The sequence below is a fragment of the Furipterus horrens genome, unplaced genomic scaffold, assembly GCF_987537825.1.
Source record: "Furipterus horrens unplaced genomic scaffold, mFurHor1.1.pri manual_scaffold_11, whole genome shotgun sequence".
Lineage (NCBI taxonomy): Eukaryota > Metazoa > Chordata > Mammalia > Chiroptera > Furipteridae > Furipterus > Furipterus horrens.
This window is the reverse complement of record NW_028327181.1, coordinates 867,165-889,136: the sequence shown is the minus strand read 5'-3', so window position 1 is coordinate 889,136 and position 21,972 is coordinate 867,165. Positions and strand designations below refer to the sequence as shown.

At 60.6% G+C, this 21,972-nt stretch overlaps 1 protein-coding gene across 1 annotated transcript in view; it reads right to left on the bottom strand.

The window, feature by feature from the left end:
• Window positions 1–16,762, bottom strand: part of RIMBP2 (RIMS binding protein 2) — an 88,643-nt gene extending 71,881 nt beyond the window's left edge. Inside the window, exon 1 of the mRNA XM_090291044.1 lies at window positions 16,705–16,762. The gene's annotated coding sequence lies outside the window, so the exon portion shown is untranslated. The remainder of the gene's footprint in view (window positions 1–16,704) is intronic.
• Window positions 16,763–21,972: the final 5,210 nt, after the last annotated feature.

Sequence of the window (21,972 nt, the reverse complement as noted above, 5' to 3'; positions counted from 1 at the left end):
AGCAAAGTGTGAAAGCCATGCATGCAGGGTGAGGGGGAGCACAGTCAGGGAGGGCCTCCCAGAGGAGGTGTCCTCCGAGGAAAGAGGAGAGTGCTGAGCAGGAGCTGGCCAAGCTGAAACAGAGAGAGTCTCCAGAAAAGGGCACAGAATGAGCAGAGGCCCCGAGGCAGGCGCCCAGGCCGACAGCCACCCTCTCAGACCAGTGTGCTCCTCATGATGGGGTCCACCTCTCTTGGCCTGAAAAGCTTGACTGAGGGTGGGGGGTCTGGCTCCTCCTCCTCCGAGACAAAGGGAAGGAAGCAGAGGGCAGACGAAATGGTGGGGCCTCTAAAGTGCCCGCAGAAACCCTTGCTGTGGGCCGGCCGGCCGAGGAGGTGGCGAGTGGGTGCACACCCTCCTGAGCACTGTGCTCCGTGACCACTGAGCCCTCCCGGCCCTCTCAGCTATGCATCTAGGTGGCGGACACGTGTCACCGTGGCTGAGAGCATGCGAGCCCAGCGCTGGATGCGCGCTGCATTTCAATGCCATTGCGATCAATTCCGGCCCCCCGGCGGCCTGATCCGGTACCCAGTCTAGGAGGGTTAGTCGTTACTAAGAATCCGTGTGCACAGCAGGGACTCCAAGGAGCGTATTTCCAGGAGCCTTAACGTTAAGTGCAAATGAGTTTGCGCAAAGCATCCCGCCCGCACCTGAACCTGACGGCTGAGTGTGAGGCCCAGGAGTTAAGGGCGAGATTGCAGAAGCAGAAGGTCCTAAACACCATCAGCCCTCAGAGCGGGCCCGGCAGGCAAGTGACAGCTGCAAAACCACAGGACAGGCCCGAGCATTCACGCACGTCTGCCCACGCTCCTCGTGCGGCTTCGGCGCCTCCTGACACCCCAGCAGGAGAGGTGACAAGCGCACCAGCAGCAGCGCCGTGAGGCCCAGGTTGGTTCCAGCTCTGGCTTGTGGCAGCTGCAGCCTGTCAGAATTGCCGCCACGGGCCAGTGGCGAGTGACAGAGACCACACGCACCCTGCCATTGTGTCCCGCAGCCGCGCCCACCTTCCCCAGTTGTTAAGATGCCCGGAAATGTGGCGGCCTGAGTCAGCGGCAGTGGAAGAGTTTACACCATGGACTTCAGCAACGATGTCAGTGCTTCCTGTCAGTCTGGTTTCGTGCCTGACAGCCCGTTGACCGGCACACCCTCTCCCCAAACCCACGTGCATTATCCAGACAAGAACGGCAATCGGAACGAAGCGTCCAACACCACAGGTGGTGTAGAGCCCCCCACACACGCACACCTGGAGTTCGCTGCTCCCCCAGCACTGGCGTCACGTGAGGTTATGGCCTGCATGTCGGTGCCCCACCCCCACCAACTTCATGGGTTAAAATCCTAACCTTGAGGGCCTTTGGGAGGCCATGAGGCCATGAGGGTGGGGCCCTCGTGAGTGGGATTAGTGCCCTACAAAATGGACCCTAGAGAGCTGGCTGGCCCCTGCAGCCTGTGAGGACACAGTAAGGAGGCCATCTGCCACCCAGAACCCAGCTATGCTGGCCCCTTGATCATGGATGCAGCCTCCAGAAGTGTGAGAAGCAAATGTCTGTTGTTTGTGGGCCACTACTCAGTCACAGCCAACACGTCCCACCCCTTACCTACAGTGATGACACAGGAGGGAGCCTGTGACCGACCAAAGTGGGTCCAGAGTGAACGGTCATCGGGGGAAGTTCTCTTTTTGGTGTAATTGAATGAAAGGCATGTGGCCCAAGGGAGACATCAGAGGCTCAGTGAGCTCACCAGAGCCGGCTCTGACCACAGACGGCACAGAGAATGAAGACGAGAAACCGACCCGGGCCATCAGCGAGGCGTTCCTGGGCCACAGCATGCCAGATGTGTCCCTGGCCACTACCCTCCCAGGCGCCCACGTAAATACTTAAGCCATTGTGAGATGCATTTTCTTTTAACGGAAAGATTCCCAAACAACGGAAATCTGACTTGACATTTTGGTCCTCCTCGCCTAACTAAATGGATTCATTAAAGCTCTCTCAAATGACTAAATAGCCTTGTTTGTACTCCAAAGCTTTTAGAGCAAAAAGGAAACACAGCCAGCAGGGAACAGCACTTCAAGACTCACCCAGCACGCTCATGCCCACACTGCAGTGGGGACCGGTCGTTCCTCCCCGCTCCTCGTGACCGACCCCCGCCCCAGCCAGACCTTGAGCTGCTGTTTGGAGAGGCACTTTCCCTGGCGTCAACCCAAGGTGCAAACGTACCCATCTCTGTGCTCAGACAGCAGCAGACCTAGAAGCCAGGATGTTTCCGGTTTTAGCTTTAAGCCGGGACGCTGTCCTGAGAGGGTGCCTCGTTCAGAACAAGCCGGCAGGCTGCACCTGGAGGGAGTCTGCTGGAGAACGAGGGAACACAGGCCCGGGGGAGCGGGGGGCTCTCTGATGGCCCCTCACTCATTCCTTACTCACAAAACGCTGTACGCGGGGGGCTCTCGCTGGTGGCGGCCTCCCTCTGTGCAGGCACCTGGAGACCCAGGCCCCTTCCCTCTGTGGCTCCTACACCCTGGGGCCTGGAAGGCCTCCGGGATGGGGAGTGGGGGGAAGGGGTGGAGGAGGAAGACTGTGTGATTTCCACATGGCTCAGCCCTCTGTGACGGGGAGCCTCTCACACACCTGTGCACAGGGCTGGAGGCCCCACCATGGGAGCCACACCGGCCATCTGCCCCCAGGGCAGCTCCCTGACTTGGCCCCTGAAACGCACTCAGAAGCACCTGAAGACAGCTTTCTAATGCAGACGCTGTCCCCTTTCACCAGCTCAGCCAGCGAGGAAGGGCTGGGTTGTTGTCTTAACCCATCACAGTCTTCTGGGGGGTGGGGGAGGGGAGGTGACAAGTCAGGGAGTGCTATGGCCCTTCAGGACAAGCGATGACTTCCCTAGTTCCCATTTCTAACGTGGGCCTGAGCAGGGAACCGCAGGGCATGGATGCAGGCCTTCTGGCTCTGGAGGAAAATACCACAGACACACCAGAAAGCGTTGTCACGAACAAAACTGCACACTGCCTCCTTCAGAAACAGAGAAAGCCACCCTGGCTGCTGTGGCTCAGTGGATAGAGCGCCAGCTGCAAAAAAAAAGGGTCACCAGTTCAATTCCCGGTCAGGACACATGCCTGGGTTGCGGGCCAGGTACCTCGTTGGGGGTGCATGAGAGGCAACCACACACTGATGTCCCCCCCCTTTCTTTCTCTCTTCCCCTCTCTCTAAAAATAAATAAATAAATAAAATCTGTTTTAAAAGAAACAGAGAACCACCCGCTCTGTCAGTGCCACAGGATGGGGCTCAGAGGGACTCAGTGCTGTGAGGGGAGAGGAGGCCCCAGCTCTGGGTCCTCATGGGTCTCAGCCTCCACGGGACTCCGCCCTGTGGAGCTTCCAGGCGGGGACGTGGGGCCCTGTGTCCCCTGGAGGTGGGCACTTTCCAGTCTCACTCCGCAGGGGAACGGCTTCCCGCTGAGGCCTCGTGGGCCGCCGGCTGCCCCAGGGGCCCTCAGTGCTCACAGAGACAGGCGTAAACAGTTAGAGCGGGGGACACGCTGTGACCCCGAGGATTCCGACTGGGGGTCCCCGAGCTCCTCCGGGAGCTAAGAAGGGCCTGTAGGCGTGACAGTCACAGAAGTCACCGGTTAAGCAAGGACGAGTATCGGTCCCCTTTCACAGAACAGCGCAGGGGCGGACGCAGGGCACAGATCTGCGCAAGCCTGCGGGCCAGCCCCCGGGGACGACCCTAAGGATTTCTAACGACTCCTGTGGCTGAACTGGAACGGAAACACTGGCACTTCCAATCCAGGTCAGAAGCACCAGCCGTGCGCCTCGCTGAAGCAAAGGACAAAGTCCTGGGTCTTAGCAGTTACTAGAGCTTTCTGAAAGTCTGTCCTTATAAATGCAACGTTGAAAAATTCTACACATTTTATTTTCTAAGAGGTTTCAAAAGAACGGCTCAGTTCCACTGCTTTTCCCTTTATCCCCTCCTTCCTTCTGCCTCTGATTCATTACTCTGTTGGCCTTTGTCTACTTTCTACCGTTCACTGTTTCGGTTACTTCGTGTTTTTACCACTCTTTTTAAAATAAGAGGATCTCAAGCTCTGTGTTCCTCTGACTCCGGCCTTGTGCCAGTCCTGGGTGTCGCTCCATACGTAGCAGGAGTCAGGAAACAACGGCCCTCCACCTCTGCTCGTACGATAAAGTTTTATCGGCACACGGCCACGCCCACCCGTGGGCCTGTGACCTGTGGCTGCCTCCGTGTACTGTGGCCGTCGCAGCAGAGAATCCGGCCCTTCCCAGAAAAAGTTCTTCTTGCCCTAAATTTCTAAAGACTATTTCAAGTTTATTTTTCTCTTTGACTGCCCGCCCCCTGGCCCCCGATTTTTAAATATGTAACATCCCCATATTTTTATAATGTTCCGTGATGCGATTTGGGTGGGGGCTCCTTTGTTTCCAGCTTCTTAGTGATTGTCCTGGCCCAGGGATCCCCTCCTTTCACGGCACCAGAGCCCGTTCTGCTGGGCGCCTGCCCTCTGGAAGCACACGGTCTACACCGGGAGACATCCACCACAACCATGCGCTGGATGACAAGTGACAGCCGGGAAGAGAGAAGCAGCAAGCCCCTGCCGCCTCCCCACATGCGTACGCACGGTGGGCACTCACCCCAACCGGGCCCAGCCGCGGCGCAGGGAAAGCATCCTGCTCCAACGAGTGTGGACGTGGGACTGGGCGTTCTGATAGCCCAACTGACGCTGCTCGGGGACCGGGGGCAAAGAGGGACATGCGGACCGAGAAAAGCCGATGGCATCGACCTGTGTCCTGCCCACGGGGACAAGGACATACCAGCTTGTGGAGAGGGCTTGGCAGGGGCAGCAAGAGTGGATAAGGAAGCTCCGTTTTATTACGCTCAGGAGTCCCCTTGTTCAAACTATTAGCTTTAATTGTCTTTTACAAAGTATCTGATTTCCAACCTCTGGTGTTAGTGGGAAGCAGCTACCCCGTGTTTTTTCTACAGCTTCCCTTTGGTATATATTTTATGTCGCTTTAAATATGCCCGTGCTGAGAATACTCAAAATCAGAGATTAGAGAGCGGGACCTGGCCAAGCTGTATTTCAGACACGGACAGATGGAGGGCCAGTGTTTGCTCTGCAAGGCGGAGCCCGAGGTGCTCTGTTTTCCACCACCCTCTGCCACCCTCGGCCACCCTCTCTCTTCTGCGCTGACCTTCCAGCACTAATAACAGCCAGCCGGAGGGAGGCCGCAGCCCCCAGGAGCCCAAAGCAGCCCAGGGGACCAGTGTGGCCGCAGGGCTTGCATTTTGACTTCAAGGGCAAAAACCTGCCGGGCCAGGGCCGACCTGACACCTCAGGTTCTGAAACGTCAGCCATGAGAGCGGACAAGCACCTAGCTCCGTGGGCAAGAACAGGAATTCTGCTATTCGTGTTTATATGTTCATAAGAGACGCAAAAAGTCTTGCGTCTCCTCTGTGTTGGGAGAAAATGCAGTCATTTCAACCACGGAAAGAAGAAACGACCACATTTTGAAAACGGGACTGGGAGAATCATGTTTCACTGAGTAAATTGACAAAAGGTCAAAAAGCTTGATCTTTGCCGCTGACGCGCGGGTCTGAAAGCTGAACCACCACTTAAATATTTATTAGCAGGAGCTGGGCTGGCTGCTGAGGCGCTGGGAGCCACAGGACCAATGCGCAGGCAGTCACCCCGCCCCCCTTCCCAGGGGCTGTGTGCTGGGTGAGGCCAGCGCGGGGCCCGCCCCGGGCCAGGGGCAGCAGGCGACCCGGCTGAGCCCTGAGTTCCCTGCAGGGGGCATTAAGCCAGTCAGAGCACTTCCGGGCAGGACTGTGCGTGGAGACAAGCAGCAGTGTTCCGTGGAGTCTGAGGGTGGCCGCGGGCCGGGGCACTCACGGTCACGCGGTGCGGAGGACGGTGCCTTCCGCGGCAGGAGTTCCTTCCACCCGCCGGGCACTTCCCAGCTCTTCAGGTCCCTGCGCCGCCCCCCGGCCCCAGCTGAGCAGAATCCGAGCCGGAGCCGTAACAGCGCAGCCTGCACGGGGCAGGTCACAGGGTGAGGGAGCAGGAGGGGGCACAGGGGTGGGCAGCTGAACCCCTGTGCCCTCACAATCCCCCCAAAACCTCCTGTCAGAGCTGGGCCATCAGACTGGCTGCGGCCAGGTCAGAGGAAAGCTGTGTCCCCCCGATGGCTGGCCGAGCTGCGAGTCCCCTCTGCCTCCCCAGACACGATGCTGCCCAGCCACGCCCGTCAGCCTCTCTCCTGAGCTGTAGCCCAGCGTCCCCGTCACAGCAGACGCCCTCCAGGGGACAGGCCGCCCAGGTGAACGTCCTCTGACCTTCCTTGGCCTCCTCCACTCCTCCCTGGGAGAGAAAGCTGGTGCTGGTCGCCCAACAGACTAAGGTTGTGGGTTCGATTCCCAGCCGAGGCACACACAAGGAGCAACCAAAGAATGCACAAAGAAGTGGGACAACGAACGAGCGCTTCCTCCGCCTCCTTCCCTCCCCCTCTCTCTCAAATTAATAAAAAAAAAATTTTTTTTAAAGAGAGAAACCCACATGCAGACCTCAGAGGCCTCCCAGCACCCCACCCCCACCCCGTGAAGTCCCTCCCTACAAGGCCCAGGTCATTTCTCATCCGACACTCATTACACACGCCTGTGTCACTCAGACGGTGGTCAGCACACGCGTCCCTGCCACTCATCATCCCCGTCGGCTGCAGGGCAGGCAGAGCACAGAGCGCCGCCCACCTGGCACCAGCAGGGCACAGAGGCCACCGCCGCCCCGTCCCCCGCGAGCCGGCCAGGCAAGCAAGGGCCCAGCGTGGCAGTCATGGGGCCGCGCCACACTGGCCATGCCAGGAGGAGGCGGGCGGTGACGACGGCACATTAAGTCACTGCTCGGATTAAATGCCATCGCTGGGCCCGAGAGGGGCTGCGTGTGGCAAGCTGAAGCCCTGACGGGGAAGCCAGCAGCCCGCCCACGGCGCCGGCGGCCAGCGGTTAGCGTTTAGCGCACAGCCTGCGCCTCGGCGGGAACGCGGAACCCGCGGAGCCAGGGCCGGTCTTCCAACAGCATTCGAGGAGCCAGTGTCACCTGCCAGCTGGCAGGACGCCACCGAGGGGCCTCCGCAGCCGGGCTGGGACAGGTGGCTGCGAGCTCAGGTGTGAACGGGAACCGGTGGGGAGGAAGGCGGGACTGGGGCGCGCAGAGGACGGGGCACCGGAGACACAGAAATGACAGAAATAGAGACTGAGACCGGGACAGAGGACGGAGAAGCCCTGCTGGGACCCAGACGCCACCTGAGCTGCTCGCGTCTCCCGGCGCAAACCGGCGCATGTTGGTTCAGACAGGAGGCTCTAGACTCAGGGCATCTGCACCGGAACCTGGCTCTCCCCGGGGACAAACTGGGGGACTTTGGACAGTGACTTAACTTCTCGGTGCTGGGTTTGCTCACCCACGGGACCGGCGTGAGGAGCAGGGCTGTGTGGAGACTGAGTGGAAGGAAGACTCCAAGGGGCTCGGAGAGGCCCTGGCTCTGGGCCGCTGCAGCGCCCGCTCCCCACGGCGTCCTGGCTGCAGCCACTTAGTCACTTCAGGAAGATGTTGCTGCGCTTCCAACGCCCAGACCAGCTCACCAACAGGATGTTCCCGGTAATGTGTGGGCGCAGCCTGGCCGCTCGCCTAGAAGCTCAGAGAACTGTGGCAGGTGCCCCTGGGGCGGCCAGGTGACCAGGACCAGAAGGCCCGTCTCTTGTGCCCGCGTCACCGCCTCTGGCACCAGCAGTCACCGCCGTGTGCGTGCTCGGCTCCCGGCACTGACTACGCAGCTGCCCGGCAGCTAACAAACTGCCAGCAGCATCCGTGTTTGAAAATGGCCGTTAGAGAGCAGGCAGGACGCGGCTTTGAAAGGATCAGTCGTTTCTAAGTCTGCAGCGGACGTTCCCTGTGCCATCCCGCACCCTCTCCTAAAGCCACACCGCACCTTGGTCCCTGTGGCTAGGAGACCGAGGAGCGTCCCTGCTGGGCCTGGGTGCTGCGGGCCTGACGCTGGGCAGGGTGCTGGGCCAGGCCCCTGATCGGGGCTGGAGGAGCGTTAATCCTCACGCGACCGACCGCAGCCCCCTCCTGACCCTGATTAGCCGCCCCCTCCTGACCCTGATTAGCCGGCCCCCTCCTCACCCTGATTAGCCGCCCCCTCCTGACCCTGATTAGCCCCCCCTCCTCACCCTGATTAGCCGCCCCCTCCTGACCCTGATTAGCCGCCCCCTCCTCACCCTGATTAGCCGGCCCCCTCCTCACCCTGATTAGCCGCCCCCTCCTGACCCTGATTAGCCCCCCCTCCTCACCCTGATTAGCCCCACCTCCTCACCCTGATTAGCACTCTGCAACAGGCGGCCCACAGCCTCTGGGCACGCTGGGTTTTCACACTAAGATCCAACGACTCCAATGTGTGGAGTGTTTGGGGATGTGTGTGTTGTTGCTCTGAAATTGAGTTTCCTAGAAGCAAAGAAATAAAAATGAAGTATCACCCCGTAACTGAACAGCCTGGAAAACACAGAGAGGGGAGAGGCACGGAAGCAGAGGTGGCAGACAGCCCAGCAGCAAGGAGGCCCGGCCTCACCCGAACCCCACCGCTGAGTCAGGGCCGGGGGCCGACTGCAGAAGAGGCAGGTGTCCCTCCGCGGTATTTCAAGGGACGTCACCAGGTCCCGCCAACACCGCCTCTCCCTGTGCGTCCACAGTGCCCATCACAGCAGCTCCCTTCTCAAGAGCAGCACCCTGAACCCCAGTTACTCTGAAGGCAGGCGGGGGACAAGCTCACCACGTAGGTTCTCCTGCAGCCCCAGGACCCACAAGGAGGCCGAGGGAGGGAACCCCACTGGGTCCCAGACAAAGCCCCTCCCCTGCCAGTCTCGGCCACGCCTGTTCCTACACAGGCTTTCAGAAAGGGGAGCTTCCAGACTCCAGTTTGAAAAACAAACAACTGTGCCCGAAATGGCAGCTTTTAAACCCTGATGTCACTCCTGTGCTGAGGCTTCCGCGTTCCTGACCTGCTCTCTAAGGGACGACTTGGATCCGCCCCTCCCCCCCATCAGCTCGATGGGCCCGTTTGCCCAACACATGGAACGCCTTCCGGGGGGCGTTCGCAGCAGGCCCTGGGTCTGCAGCCGGCAGAGCACGGAAGGTCCCCCAGGGCTGGGGTCCCACCACCTGGAGGACTCCCCGGAGCCAGCTCTTCCCGGCGTGTCTCTCAGGCTGGCTGCTTCAGCTCTCCCAGCTTGGCCTCTCTGCCCACCGAGAGTGACCGTGTCCCGGGGCCACCACAGCAACTCACAGCAAACCGTGCGGCTACGACCACGGACACTCCTCCTCCTCCTCCGCAGACCTGGAGGCTCCCAGCGCCAAGCCGTCCTGCCTCTCCCACCTCCTGGGGGCGCCAGGCAGTTCTCTGTCCTCGGTTGGTGGCCGGCGCTCCTGTCCGTGCCTCCCCCTGCCCCTCGCTGTCCCGCACACACAGCGTCCGTCACACGCAGGGCCCGCCCAGACGGCGCGGGATGACTGCCACCACACAAGGTCCCTAACTCCGTCCCGTCTTTGGCCGTACAGGTGACATGCCTTTATCACATGGGGTCAACATCCCCCACAGCTCCCGGGACAGGTGGCCGCAGGGGCGGGTGGAAGAGGTGAGCTGGCTCTCACCTTCTCCGCCTCATTTTTAGGCTCCCCCATCTGAGATGATATAAAGATTTCACGTGTGGGGATCACATAAAATTTCATTTATTTTCAGCCCACGTAAATGTCTTTTCAAGGGAAAAGGAGCTCACTGAAACAAGACACTGAGTCAGTAATAGCACGGCCTTTGAGAACTGGAGCAAAAAGCAGGGATGCCGCCGGGTGGAGGAAACGGGAGGAGCGTCCACCAGCTCGAGGCTGAGCAACGCCATCGCTCACCCTGCACACGCACACGCACGCACACACGCGGAGGCACACACGTGGGAGAGGGTGCCTGCAAAACCCAAGTTTGGGAAACGCTGATCTGACATTAACACCCCCCTTCTTAGGAAGCACAGAGACCAAACCTAGAGAAGTAAAGAGACCCCCCTGAGCCTCAGGGCCCGTTAACTACAGGACAGAGGCCTGACCCCAGGGCTCCTGGGCAGAAGTCCCATGTCCCCCTATCCCTCCATGCTGTGAGCCGCAGGCCCCTGGTGCGGGCGGGGCATGGAGCAGCAGCAGGTTCTGCCGGGCCCCTGGCCAAGGAAAAGGCACGGCAGGCCTTGCAGCGTCCTCTGCGAGTCGGAGCCTGTGACCCGCGGCCGCTGCTGCGCCCCCTCACTTTGCCTCAGCAACGTGCCTTGAGCTGGCTGGGCCCGGCTCCTGCAGACGGCCTGGATGTCTGCGCAGGCTCCGGATGCCCCACCGGCCGCATGGAGGCCGCGTGGCCTGAGCTCGGACAAAAGGAGGCCCAGCCGGGCTCCTCGGGCTCCTCACCCGGGGCAGGGTCACGTGACACGCACGCCCCCCCACCCCCACCCCACCCCCCGAGCAGCACCTGTCCTCACGCTCATCTGAAGCAGCTGTGCTCCGAGGAAAAGCGAACGGACTGCAGAAGCGTCACTGAGACCTCGGGGCTTCATGCCCAGACCTGAGTCAGAGCAAACTCCACGGGCCAGCTGCAGACCACCTTCTCGCAGCGACGGACACCGACGGGGCGTCGGCGAGTCCCGAACGCTAGGTCTGCGCTCGACCTGAGCTAAGCCGGGGGTCTGGCCTTTCACGGAGCCGTTCCATCACCCAGGCGAGGCAGCGCCAGCCTTTCACAAAAAGCCGCACGTGAGCCGAGACACAGGCCTGCGAGGCCATCTCCGAGCACCAGTCAAGACACCGAGAGCCGGGCGGTGACGCGGGGTCCGGCGGTCGGGCGTACGCAGACCTGCCAAGCGCACAGGAACCCCGCGAGGGCGGGGAGGCGGGGGAGGGTCTGCACCAACATACCAGACGGGATCGGTCCCCCTGGGGACCATGACCACCGGCCTCCTAGTTCCGTTACCATCTTAACCACGAGTCTAAGCCCCAGAAGCTCAGCGCTGATAATGACACCAGGGTTTATTGGCCCCTCGCTACATGCCAGGCCCAGCGCTCACGTCTCCCTCACTTGGCTCCTTTCCTTGTCAAACACCCCAGCCTGGAGGAGGACGGGGTGACAGGGAACGGTCACTGAGCGCTGACGAGGCACTGAGCGCTCTGCCCTTCCCAGCTCAGTCAGCAACACGCCTTCGAGGGGACGAGCACCACTGTTCTTCTGCTTTACAGATGAGGAAACCGAGGCACGGAGAGGTTCAGAAACATACTTGTGGCCACACAGCCAAGATGAGAACTAGCCGGTCTGGCTCAGGACTCTCCCCTCTCCCCAGGGCCGGTGCCGCCCGGCGGAGGCCAGCTCAGACGAATGCTCGCGGAGCTGACCTGTCACAGGTGCCAGCCGGCCGGGGAGAAGGGGGCGGGAGCTCTGTCCGCCAAGCCTCCGCTCACCGTGCCGGCCCCTCCCTGGCCACGTGAACGTGGGCAGGTGACTACCTCCCTGGTCTCAGCCCCCCACCGCGAGGCAGAACAGCAGCACCTGCCTGGGGTCACCGGGGGATGAAGCACAGTGGCCAGCAGGACTCCGGGGAGCAGGGCCAGCAGGTGGACACCATGGTTCCTGCTGCCCCCAAGCAGACCAACAGTTCGATCCTAGTGGAATGATTCAGAAAACACCGAAGGCCATCCCCTCCCCACTGTGGCAGGACGGTCCATACTCCGACGTAGTCGGCCCCTGCACTGAGCTAACCCAGCTGTCCACACTCGCTGCACACTCCCCTGCTCCCCCAGGGAGTAGAAATGAACTGTGTGAAACCCCAAAATGGTCAGGAAAACACCAAGTAACTGAATTTACCCTCAAGTGATGAGATTAACTTCTCTGCACCCAAGGAAGAGCAGAGACATGAGGCGGCCTGGGGTCCCGCGACAGAGCTGCCCCCTGCCCGCGTCCCTGCACCTGCCTGGCTCACTGCTCCGGCCCGCGGCCTGCACACCTGCTACCCGGGAAAGCGGAGATGGGGTACAGTGGCATCTACTCAGGGGAAACAGGACACAGTCTAAGAGGCCACTGCCTGACAGGAATTGAGGACGGCCTCGCTGACATATTAGGCAGCTATTCTGGAGTCGTTTTTTGCGATTTTTCTTGCCATAAAAAATTGCCACTGTCATGTAAACTTTTTTTAAAAAAACACACTTCAAAACAGTTAACTACATATAAGTCCCCAGGGAGGAAAATCTGGAGGAAAAGTGCCAATATTAACAACAGCTGTGCCCAGGCAATGGGATTATGAGCAATATATATTTTCTTCTCCGTGCTTTTTTGATACGTCCATACTTTGCCATAATGAACATTCATTACTTTCATAATAAAAATTAAAAGCTGTCATTAAAAAAAAACAGGTTCCAGAGGCAGACCGCACTCTGGGCTGTGGCGAGACTGCCTGTGGGGTTGGTCGTCCACCGCCCCAGCCCCGAGTACACTGGAAGGGGGTGCCCAGCTCCGAGCCCCCGCCCCACCCCGGCATCCGCGCCCCCAGAGCGGGCCCCAGCGTAGAGCCTCTGCGGGGCCTCCTCAAAGGCCTGTTACTCTCCAACCGTCCTAAGGTTACATCCCCATCCTGGGGCCGGGGTGGGGACCGAAACAAAGAAGCAGACACACCTGTGGCTGTGGTTTCTGACCACACCTCTGACCCGAGGCAAGCGTGGAGCCACGTGGTGGGGAGTGTGCCGCAGGCTCAGAAACAGCGGGGAAACTAACGGGAAGGACCCACAGCCTGGGCTCCGGGGAGCCAGCTGCCGCGGCCAGGGCCACATGCTGCCGTCGTCACCGCACACACACGCAGGGTTCCGGCACCAGGCGCGTCTCATCAGGTCACAGGGAGTCTTACCGAAGTCCTGCTGCCAGACCGCTGGAGGCGGCCACATCGCCAAGTCCCGCCCAAAAGGACTTCATTCCCAAAGCCTGCGGGGGGGGGGGGGGGGGGGGGGGGCTTTCTCTCCCTGGTGTGGGCGGGGGGATGGGCGGGGACTGGTGGGGAGCAGGTGGGGCCAATAGGGGAAGGGGCGGCCTGGGCACCCCAGGCAGAGGGACCCCTGTGGCCTGCTGGGAACTCCAGCCCCTTGTCATGCTCCAAAAACATTCCGCGGGCACTTCTGCACATCAGTCTGCAAGGATCGGAGCCATGAGAGCAGCTTCCTTCCTTCAAGCAGTCAGGGCCTTTCACTGGTGCCTACACACCTGAGTTTGGTCGTCATTCGTGGCTCAGCATAACCGTCACCTCTTCCAGGAGGCCTTCTGGGATGCCACAGTCCCTCGCATCAGGCTGTTGTAACTCCATGCATGGCACTGCCTCGGTCTTACTTATTCACCTGCTTGCTGTCTAACACACACACATGACAGTCATCTCTGTGAGAGCAAGGGCCTCATCTGTCTTGTTCGCCGCCTGTGTCTGCACCTAACATGCCACTCAGTGTTCCACAGTGCTCAGACGTTGGCTGACTGAGTGAGGGGTCGGCCTTCATCACTGGGCTTACAGGGAAATAAGCCACAATCTTGGGGGTCGACAGCCACAGCGTGGCCGTGGACAGGCTGGATGCTGTGCACCTGCCGGGAGCACCTGCCGGGAGCACACGCCGCTGCACGGAGGGACCTCGAGGCCAGGCCTGCGAGCAGGCAGGGGGATGGGGCGGAGGTCCAGAGCAGGACGGGCTTCCTGCCCCTCAGGACCCCAGAGGCCGCAGCGGCACTGGTATCCCAGAGATGTCAGTTCCAGGCCACACGGTAATGGCGAAGATACACGGGGTGGGGACGGGGTACGAGAGGAGACACAGAAATAATGAGGCCAAGGGAGAGGGGAGAGAGGGAAGGGGCAGAGTGCGCTGGGCCTGCCTCAGCTCCAGCAGCACCGCGGGCCCCCCCAGGACCAGGACAGGCAGTGGCCCTGAGCAGGCCACCCCCACACACTGGGGAGCGGGATCCCCGACGAGATCAGACAGCTCCTCCAATGGGTGGAGCAAGAAGCAAAACTGGGGAAGCACCTGTCATGGGATATAAGGCCGCAGAACAGAATTTTCTAGAAGTTGGTGTCAGCCCCTCTGCTTCATCCACAACAGACCAGGACAGACAGCCCAGTCCCCCCCCCACCCCCCGGCTCCCAGGGCCTCCCACAGACGTGGAGACACAAGAGAACGTGGAGGGAAAACTCTCCGCCCGGAGCAGCAGGGGCTGGCCAGGCTCCGTGGGGGCTCCCAGCACAGGGGCAGTTTGGACACGCGTGAGATGGACCCCTCAACCAATCACTGAGAGGGCAGGACACGCCTCCCCGAGATGCTTAAGCACTAACCGGGTGTTCTCCAACGGGCCCCCGGAGTGGCAGCGTGGGCACCCTGGGAATTGGCAGAGCGAACCCTGGGCCCCCCAACCTGCTCAGTCAGACTGTTTTCGCCCGAGGACTCGGACGGGGAACCGCTGCTCTGGCGAAAACTCCAACCTTCATCCCGGAAACACCAAGGAGGGGCCTGAGGTGGAAGACCAGGCAGCTCAGGACACAGCCTCCCTGCCTGTCCCTCTCCTGGTCGCAGTCAGCGCAGGTTGTCCCCTCCCCGCCACCAGCCGCGCACAAGCGAGCAAGTGAGAAAGTCACCAAGCGGGGGACGGGCTAACCGGGTCTGCTGCGCTTGTCTCGTGAGTGCTGGGAGTTGTCGGCCCCGTCGCAGGCCCCACGCACCTGGGCAGGTTCCAGCCGCCCAGCCCACGCCCGCTGTGGTGGTGGCTGAGTGCCCACGCGCACGGGTGAGCCCGACGCGAGGGCCCCCACAGTTCAGACATCTTCCCGGGCACGTGGACCATGCCAGCCTGCCCTGACCCACTTTGTCATCTTCTCAGAAGCAGGTGGGGGTGCTACCGTCAGCTGCCAGCCACCTCCCCGAACAACCGCAAAATGCTCTGCTGTGTCCGGGTACAGGGCTCCGTGGTGACCCTGGACCCCGGGGCCAGCCCGGTCACGCCACGCCGCAGGGCCCCCACTGGCCTCGCTCCCACACCCCGGCCCCTGCTGCAGCCGCAGGCCCGCCTCACACCCACCGCCTCACCCGGAGGCTCCAAGTTCACGTCCCAGGAGCCCGCAGGACACACCCTGAGATACAAAACCCACGCCTCAGGTGCCAGAGGCCAGGCGCAGATTCCTGCAGGGCCAGCACAGGGCAGGGTGGGTGGGCAGTTACTCCCCCAAGACCCCCAACTGTTCTCCGTGCAGCTGGAAGCGTGTCCCCTCCCAGCGTGCCCCACTCACTCGGGTTCAGAAACTGGGCACAGAGAAAGGGGCTCCACACCCCCACAGCAGCTGCCGGCCTCGCCCGCCTCCCCTCTCATCGGGACTCCCATCTCCAGAGAGCACCCACTCCACACGGCTGCTCCCATCTGCACCCCTGATCCTCCCTTACTGTGGCAGGGGCCCCCTCCGGGAGAGGGGTGGTGCAGGGGTAGACCGGGTGGGCCTGGCACCCGCCCCTCCTCTCCTCCCAGCCCCCCTCCACGTGCCCCCCGACATCCTAAGCATCTGCCGGGACGGAGGCCAGCAGAAGGGTCTGGGAGGCCCCTGCCCTCCATCCCTGCAGGAGCCCCTGGGGCTGCCTCTCCTCTGCCCAGGGCCAGGCAGGGAGCCCCCTCCACCCAGACCTCAGCCCGACAGTGCCCGTGGTGAGGGGACCACAGTGTGGGCTCCCTGGGCGCAGAAGCACCCCTGTCTCTACAGAGGCCTCGGGCTCAGCCTTGCACCCTCCCCCCCGGGCACCCCCAAGTCGGCCTCCGTCTGGGCAGGTGGGCCATGCACTGCATCTCCAGGTGGACAGACAGCTTCCCGGGAGAGGCTGCCCGCACACGGCTGCTGCGTGCACGCAGGCACACGCACGCTCTGCCCGAAACATCTGTTTTGACAAACAAATTATTCAAGTCAGTCTAGGGGACGTGAATTGACAAATTCTTAACATGCCAGTTGCTTGCTCAATGCCTTCCACACCCGAGCAGGTCTGGGGATGAGACGGCCAACTCTTAGATGTTGGGGGGCCACCTCCCCTTCCCCACTCCAGCCCCAGCCCACAGGGAGACCCAGGCCAAAGCCCCACAGGCTTAGATCAGGGACAATGGGAGACCACATCTGGGGTCGGGAGGGCACCGCCTGTCATGAGGTGGAAGCCGGCCCAGAGGGGCTCTTCTGCAAGGCTAGGGGGCTGGAGGGGAGAGGGGGCCCCCCGCACAGAGAGGAACCGGTCAGCCTTGTCCTCCCCAAAGGGATCCGTCCACCATCCCTGGGGGACCCAGCAGCCCCCTCCGGCTGGGCCAGAGGCTGGACTGGAGACGCCCCCTTCCACCTCTCCTGCACCTCGCCGCCCTCGCCCGTCCGCAGGCTTCCTGGACCCCTGCTGAAGGGCACCCCAAAGCCGCTGGAAATGAAGTTTTCAGGGCACAGTTTCTGCCGCGGCCCTGCCATCAACACCGCCCTGCAGCCCCATGGGGAAGGCGAGGGAACCAGAGGCTATTTTTAGGAGAAAAAATAAATCTCAGCCTACCTTCCAAGCAGCAGGGCCAGACTCGGAGCTTCTGTGAAGAAGCGGACTGCAGTCTACTGTGTCGGATTACAAACGGGGGCGGAGGAGGGGCGGGGGAGGGAGGTGAGGAAAGGAGGGGGCGGGGGAGACCGCGAGAGGGGGAGAGAGAGAGGAGAGAGGATCATCCGCCATGCAGCGGTGCCCAGCGCCCACGGAACGTCAGTGTTTAAACACACGCGCACACGCACGCACACTCACCAAGATGGCTTTCCCCTCCCTGCCGGCTTCCTTTCCGCCAAGCTGTGGTCAAAAGCTGGGGCAGGAACAGAAGTGAACCCGCTTTCTTAGCCACACGGGCTCGGGGCTGACTCCCCCTTTGAGGAATGAAAGCGCCCCATCTCCCCTGCTGGTGGACAGGGGTCTCCTGCAGGCGGCAGGGGAGATAAAGCCCCAGGAAGTTACCAGCCCAGAGCTGCCAGGATTTACGTGATCGTGCAAAGACCTGAGCTGCTGGGTCTTTACCCTCCAGTCCGGCTCGCGTCCCCCAAGCCTCTAGTGTGAAAAAGACATAAAACACGCCTCTTCCCCTCCCCCAGGAGTCCAGGTGGCTGCAGAAAGGGACCAGCTACCCAGCCACGCAGGCGAACCAGAGTCCACAGCTGGGAAACTGCCCCGGACTTCTCTCCCAGAGTAGAAATTGCTTCATTTAAAGATGCTAGACACCCTAGTCCCTGCAACGGAAAGCGTGTTGGACCCCCAGCAAGGCAGAGGAGGGTCCTCCCGCCACCCGCCTGCACAGGACGCAGGGACCAAGAGCATATGCAGGCGCTGAGAGCCAGGGGACCTCGCACTCACCGCCTTCCCTCCCCAGCTTCTCCAGGGCACGAGGGTCCGGCAGCGTTTCCCGATCAGGAAGGACCCTGTTGCTGCCAGTACATGGGGAGCACCCCAAGGTGCCTGTAGGAGGAAGGCTCCTTCCAGCCCTGCATTCACAGCCCCGGCTGGCTCGTCGGCCGCAGAGCCCCGTGCGACAGCAGCAGTGGGCGCCAACCCCACTCCCCGTGTCATTCTGCAGGCGCAGCCGTCAGGCCCAGGACTGTGACCAGCGGAGAGAAGAGCCGCCACCGGGGAGACCGGTGCTCAGGAAACACAGGCGCAAGTGCTCACGGCGGCCGCAAGGTGGGACGGGCAGTGTCCACGGGCGGCTGAAGGGACCTCCCCCTGCAGCCCAGCCGTGCGGCAGAATACGACTCAGCCGTGAAAAGGAACAGGGTCCTCACGCGCCACAGTGTGGCGGGACCTTGGAACCACGCACGCTGCTGAGTGCGAGAGGCCAGGCCCCACCGGCCCCACGCGCCACACGGCTCCCCCTACCGGACGCAGAAAGCTGGGTGGTGCTGGCAGGGGGCGGGGTGGGGGCAGAGTGGGATGCGACCGCTGGTGGGGACAGGGTTCCAAGCGGGTGCTTGCACGGCACAGTGAATGTGCTAAATGCCACTGAATGGCTCATGTCAAACAGCCAACTCTATGTCGCATGAACCTCCCTCAGTTAGAAAGCAGCAGCAGCAGCAGCAAAGGCTGGGAAACAGCAGCTGAACTGAGCGTCCCACTCAACCCTGACTCTGTGTGGCCTGAGGGGTCAGGCTGTCCCCTCATTCACAGGAGTGTCACCCCTCCTTCTAACAGAGTGCCCCTTCGTGGGCTGTTGTGGGAGACCTCGCTGGCAGAGGAAGACAGAACCGGGCCCCGAGGAAGGACTCGCTCCTGCAACGGGTCCGACCCGGGGAGGCTGCTCACACGAGAAAAAGAAAAAGAGAGAAACTACTTCACCCACTAACTCCTGGGCCGGGAACAGGAGGGAGACTTTGTGACAGTTTTCTTTAGTTGGCCGGGAACCCCCCGTCAGGAATTTCAAAACTGCGCGTCTTGCCAAGTACAGAGACGTTTCCAGCCACGAGACCCACGTCCCGTCTTCGGCTCAGGAAACTGACAAGCTCCGTGAAAACGTGCTCATCTTGCCCGGACACGGCTTTAGCGTCGCCATGTAAATCAGGGTTCGCAAAGGCGAGGCCTGCGGGGACCAAGCAGGTTAATAAGAGGGAGAGATGGACTGTGCTGGAGGGGGCGGGGGGCACATCTGATGCCAAGATGTGAGGCCCTGCAGCCGCGCCCACAGCCCCAACACTCCCAGTTCTGTGGAAAAGCCAGGCGTGCGCGCAGGGCCCCTGCCCTCCGGCCGCCCGGTGACCGTGTCTGAGGCGGATGCCCACGTCCTCAGGCCGCGGGTCGCCCACTCACCCCAATCCCACCTGCTGGGCCCGGCACATGAGCGGCAGGTCACAGGGCCTAGGGTCGGCACTTCCTCCAGACCCATGGCAGACCCTGCCCACAGCATGTCACACAACAGGGAGAGAAGGAAGCCAGATGCACCCCCAGGGGAGGGAGAGGAACCAAGTGACCCCCTTCCCCAGGGAACACCCGCAGCAGCAGCCGCGGGCGCCTCTGACCGCAGCCGGCCTCTGCCTCACCGATCCCAGCGCGACCCCTCGCCTAAGACTCTCCACCCTTGCTGGGCGGCCCCCGGGCCCCTGTGAAAGGGACGTCCCCGGGGCACGAGAGCGGCTGTGGTCGGGCTTTTCACAGAGCCGAGTCCACTGTTTGGGGTTATTCCACTAACTGAAGAATCAAGGGCACAGCGGATGAAGCGTAACGCCCAGCTTTTCAAGTTGAGAGGTGGCCGCCACAGCAGCCTCAGGGTGACCCAGGGGGTCTGGCACACAGAAACCGAGGTTCCTCACAGAGCGCCTCCCGTCCCGTCAGCCCCTGCGTCCTCTGCACCAGGCCATGGGCAGGACCGTGTTGAGGGAGGACAAGCTCAGACCAGGCCCACAGAGCACATCTCCCTGTTTTCCCTCCCAGAGAAATAAAACTACAGATTGTCCCCAACCTTCACCCAAGTCTGCTGTTCCCAAGGCAGAGCTTGCACCCCTCCCCTTGGTGGCCAGTCCCCAAGCAGTGGGGCCCTGGGATCCTGAGCCCCAGAATCGCCACCAGGATTACCCTGTGACCTGCACTGGCCGCCACGGCCAGGCCAGAGCGCCCAAGCTGCGGAGCCGAGGGACCTAAAGCAGTTACGTGAATAACCACATCCTTCCGAGCAATGAGAAGCTTCTCTTGGACTCTGGCTAATGGGGACACTAAACGTAAACATCCGCTTTGGTTAATTTTCCATCTGGGATTTAGCATTGCATGGCTGCAAGAGAGAGGAATTCTAGAAGGTGATTCCCGATTGTCAAGACCTCACGAAGGGGTGAAAGATAAACATGCTTTGGTGGGCAGAGCAGAAGCCATCAGTGTGGGCGTGGGAGGTGGCGGGGGAGGAGGGAGGACCGAGGCAGCTGGGAGAATTCAAGCCCTACCCAGAGCACCGCAGATTAATTCCCGACTGTGCAGACCTAACCAAGCGCACGCGTGGCCCCGGACAGGTTCTAGGCTGAAGGGGACGTGGCCTTCTAACCTCAGTGGCTGTCACAGCGCCCCTGGGATTGTGCACCCAGCTGCTGCATAATTTCATTCATCCTTTGAAAATTGACACACCCAAAACTAAAACTCTAAAGCTTCCGGGTCAGATCCTAGAGAGCAGGTAAATCACACCTGAGAGGAAATGCCTGGTTTAAAAGGACAGACCAGCTGACACTGGTTTAAGGTACAGGTTCATGGGCTAAGTCTGACCCACCCCTTGTCTTTGCAAATAAAGTTTTATTGGAACACAGTCACATCCATCTGTTTACAGGCACCCATAGCTGCTTACCACACTCTAAGGCAAAGTTGAGGAGTCTCGACAGAGCCCCAAATATTTGCTGTCTGACCCTTAACAGAAAAACCCAGCCACTCCTTGGTCAAAGGCTTCCAAGTGTTTTGATCAGTTATCCCGGCCGATAAGAGAGTTAAGGAGCACGCAGCCCTCACACACGGATAACCTGCAGGACAGTTACAGGCTTCAGAGTATCGCCCCACAAACAGCTAATTACAAAGGGGGAAGGAGTGACCTCAGAGCGGGAGCTCTGGCAGACACCACCTTACCTGGGCACCCAAAGTCACGTCACCAGAGACAGGACAACCGAGGTCACGTGAGTCCTGGTAGGAGGCGCTGAGCACTCAGCATCACTTCAGCAGTCGCCACGCCAAAAACACACGCCAGAGTCAACCGTGGGGAAAACAGGGCAAACCCCACCCAAGGGGCAGCCTTCCCCATGTGCCAAGGTCACGGCTGACAGACAGGAAGGGGCTGGAGGACTCTTCCCAAGTAAGAGACTGAAAAGGTGTGAAGACAGCGTGTGAGGTGTGACCCTGGGCCAGGTGAAACGTGGTTATGCAGAACATCACCGGGGCAATCGACACAGTTTGAAAAGGGGCCATAGGTTAACTAATAGGGTTTCGTCAGCGTTAAATTTTCAGGTGTTGGCCATTGTTCTGCAATTGTGTGAGAGAATGTCCTCACTCTTAGGACAAAACACACTGAAATATTTAGGGTGACGGGGCAGTATATCTGCAGTTTATTTTCAAAGAGATGGTTCTTGGGGAAAATCTCTCTCCCTCTCCCTCTCCCTCTCTCCGTGGATGGACAGATAGAGACATGATCGGCCAGACCGGTAGATAAGATAGGTGATTAGGTAGAAAGACTGGTAGATAAAATGAAATCAGGGTAAATATAAAGAACTGACGAATGTGGGTAGGAGGTAGGAGCTCTTTACGCTACCCTTGCTGCTTTTCTCTGAGTGTTAAATTATATCACAAAGTTTTTCAATGCTAAAATAAGAGCAGTAGGACATACAGTAGAGAAATCTAGAACAGAAGAGCAGAAAAATCCCCGAAGCAGCCCCAGGCCAGAGCTTCGAATCATCCCGGGAGCTCGAGCTTCTGGTTCGTTTACCGATGGGCCAGCAATGCCCCGAGGATTTACCCTGAGACACCGGAGCTGGTTCCTGGGGCCCTCGCTCTTCATCTCCGGTGGTGTGCGTGTCTCCAGGCGCCCGTCCAGCCTGGCAGCCCTGGGCACCTGCCGCAGGGGCTGCGTGTCTCCATCTACCTGGGCACTCGGGAGGTGGCGGGAAGTCACCTTGCAGAGTGTTGCCCTTTTCTCAGGTGAGGCACAGCGTAGCTAGTCCTCCTAAAACAGAAGAGGAGAGATTCTGAATATTGCGAACACTTGGTTTGACTGGGGGGGTGGGAGGGGTTTACACTGCAATTCTTTCTAACACCTGTTTGTCCCTTTGTTCTATGTAAACA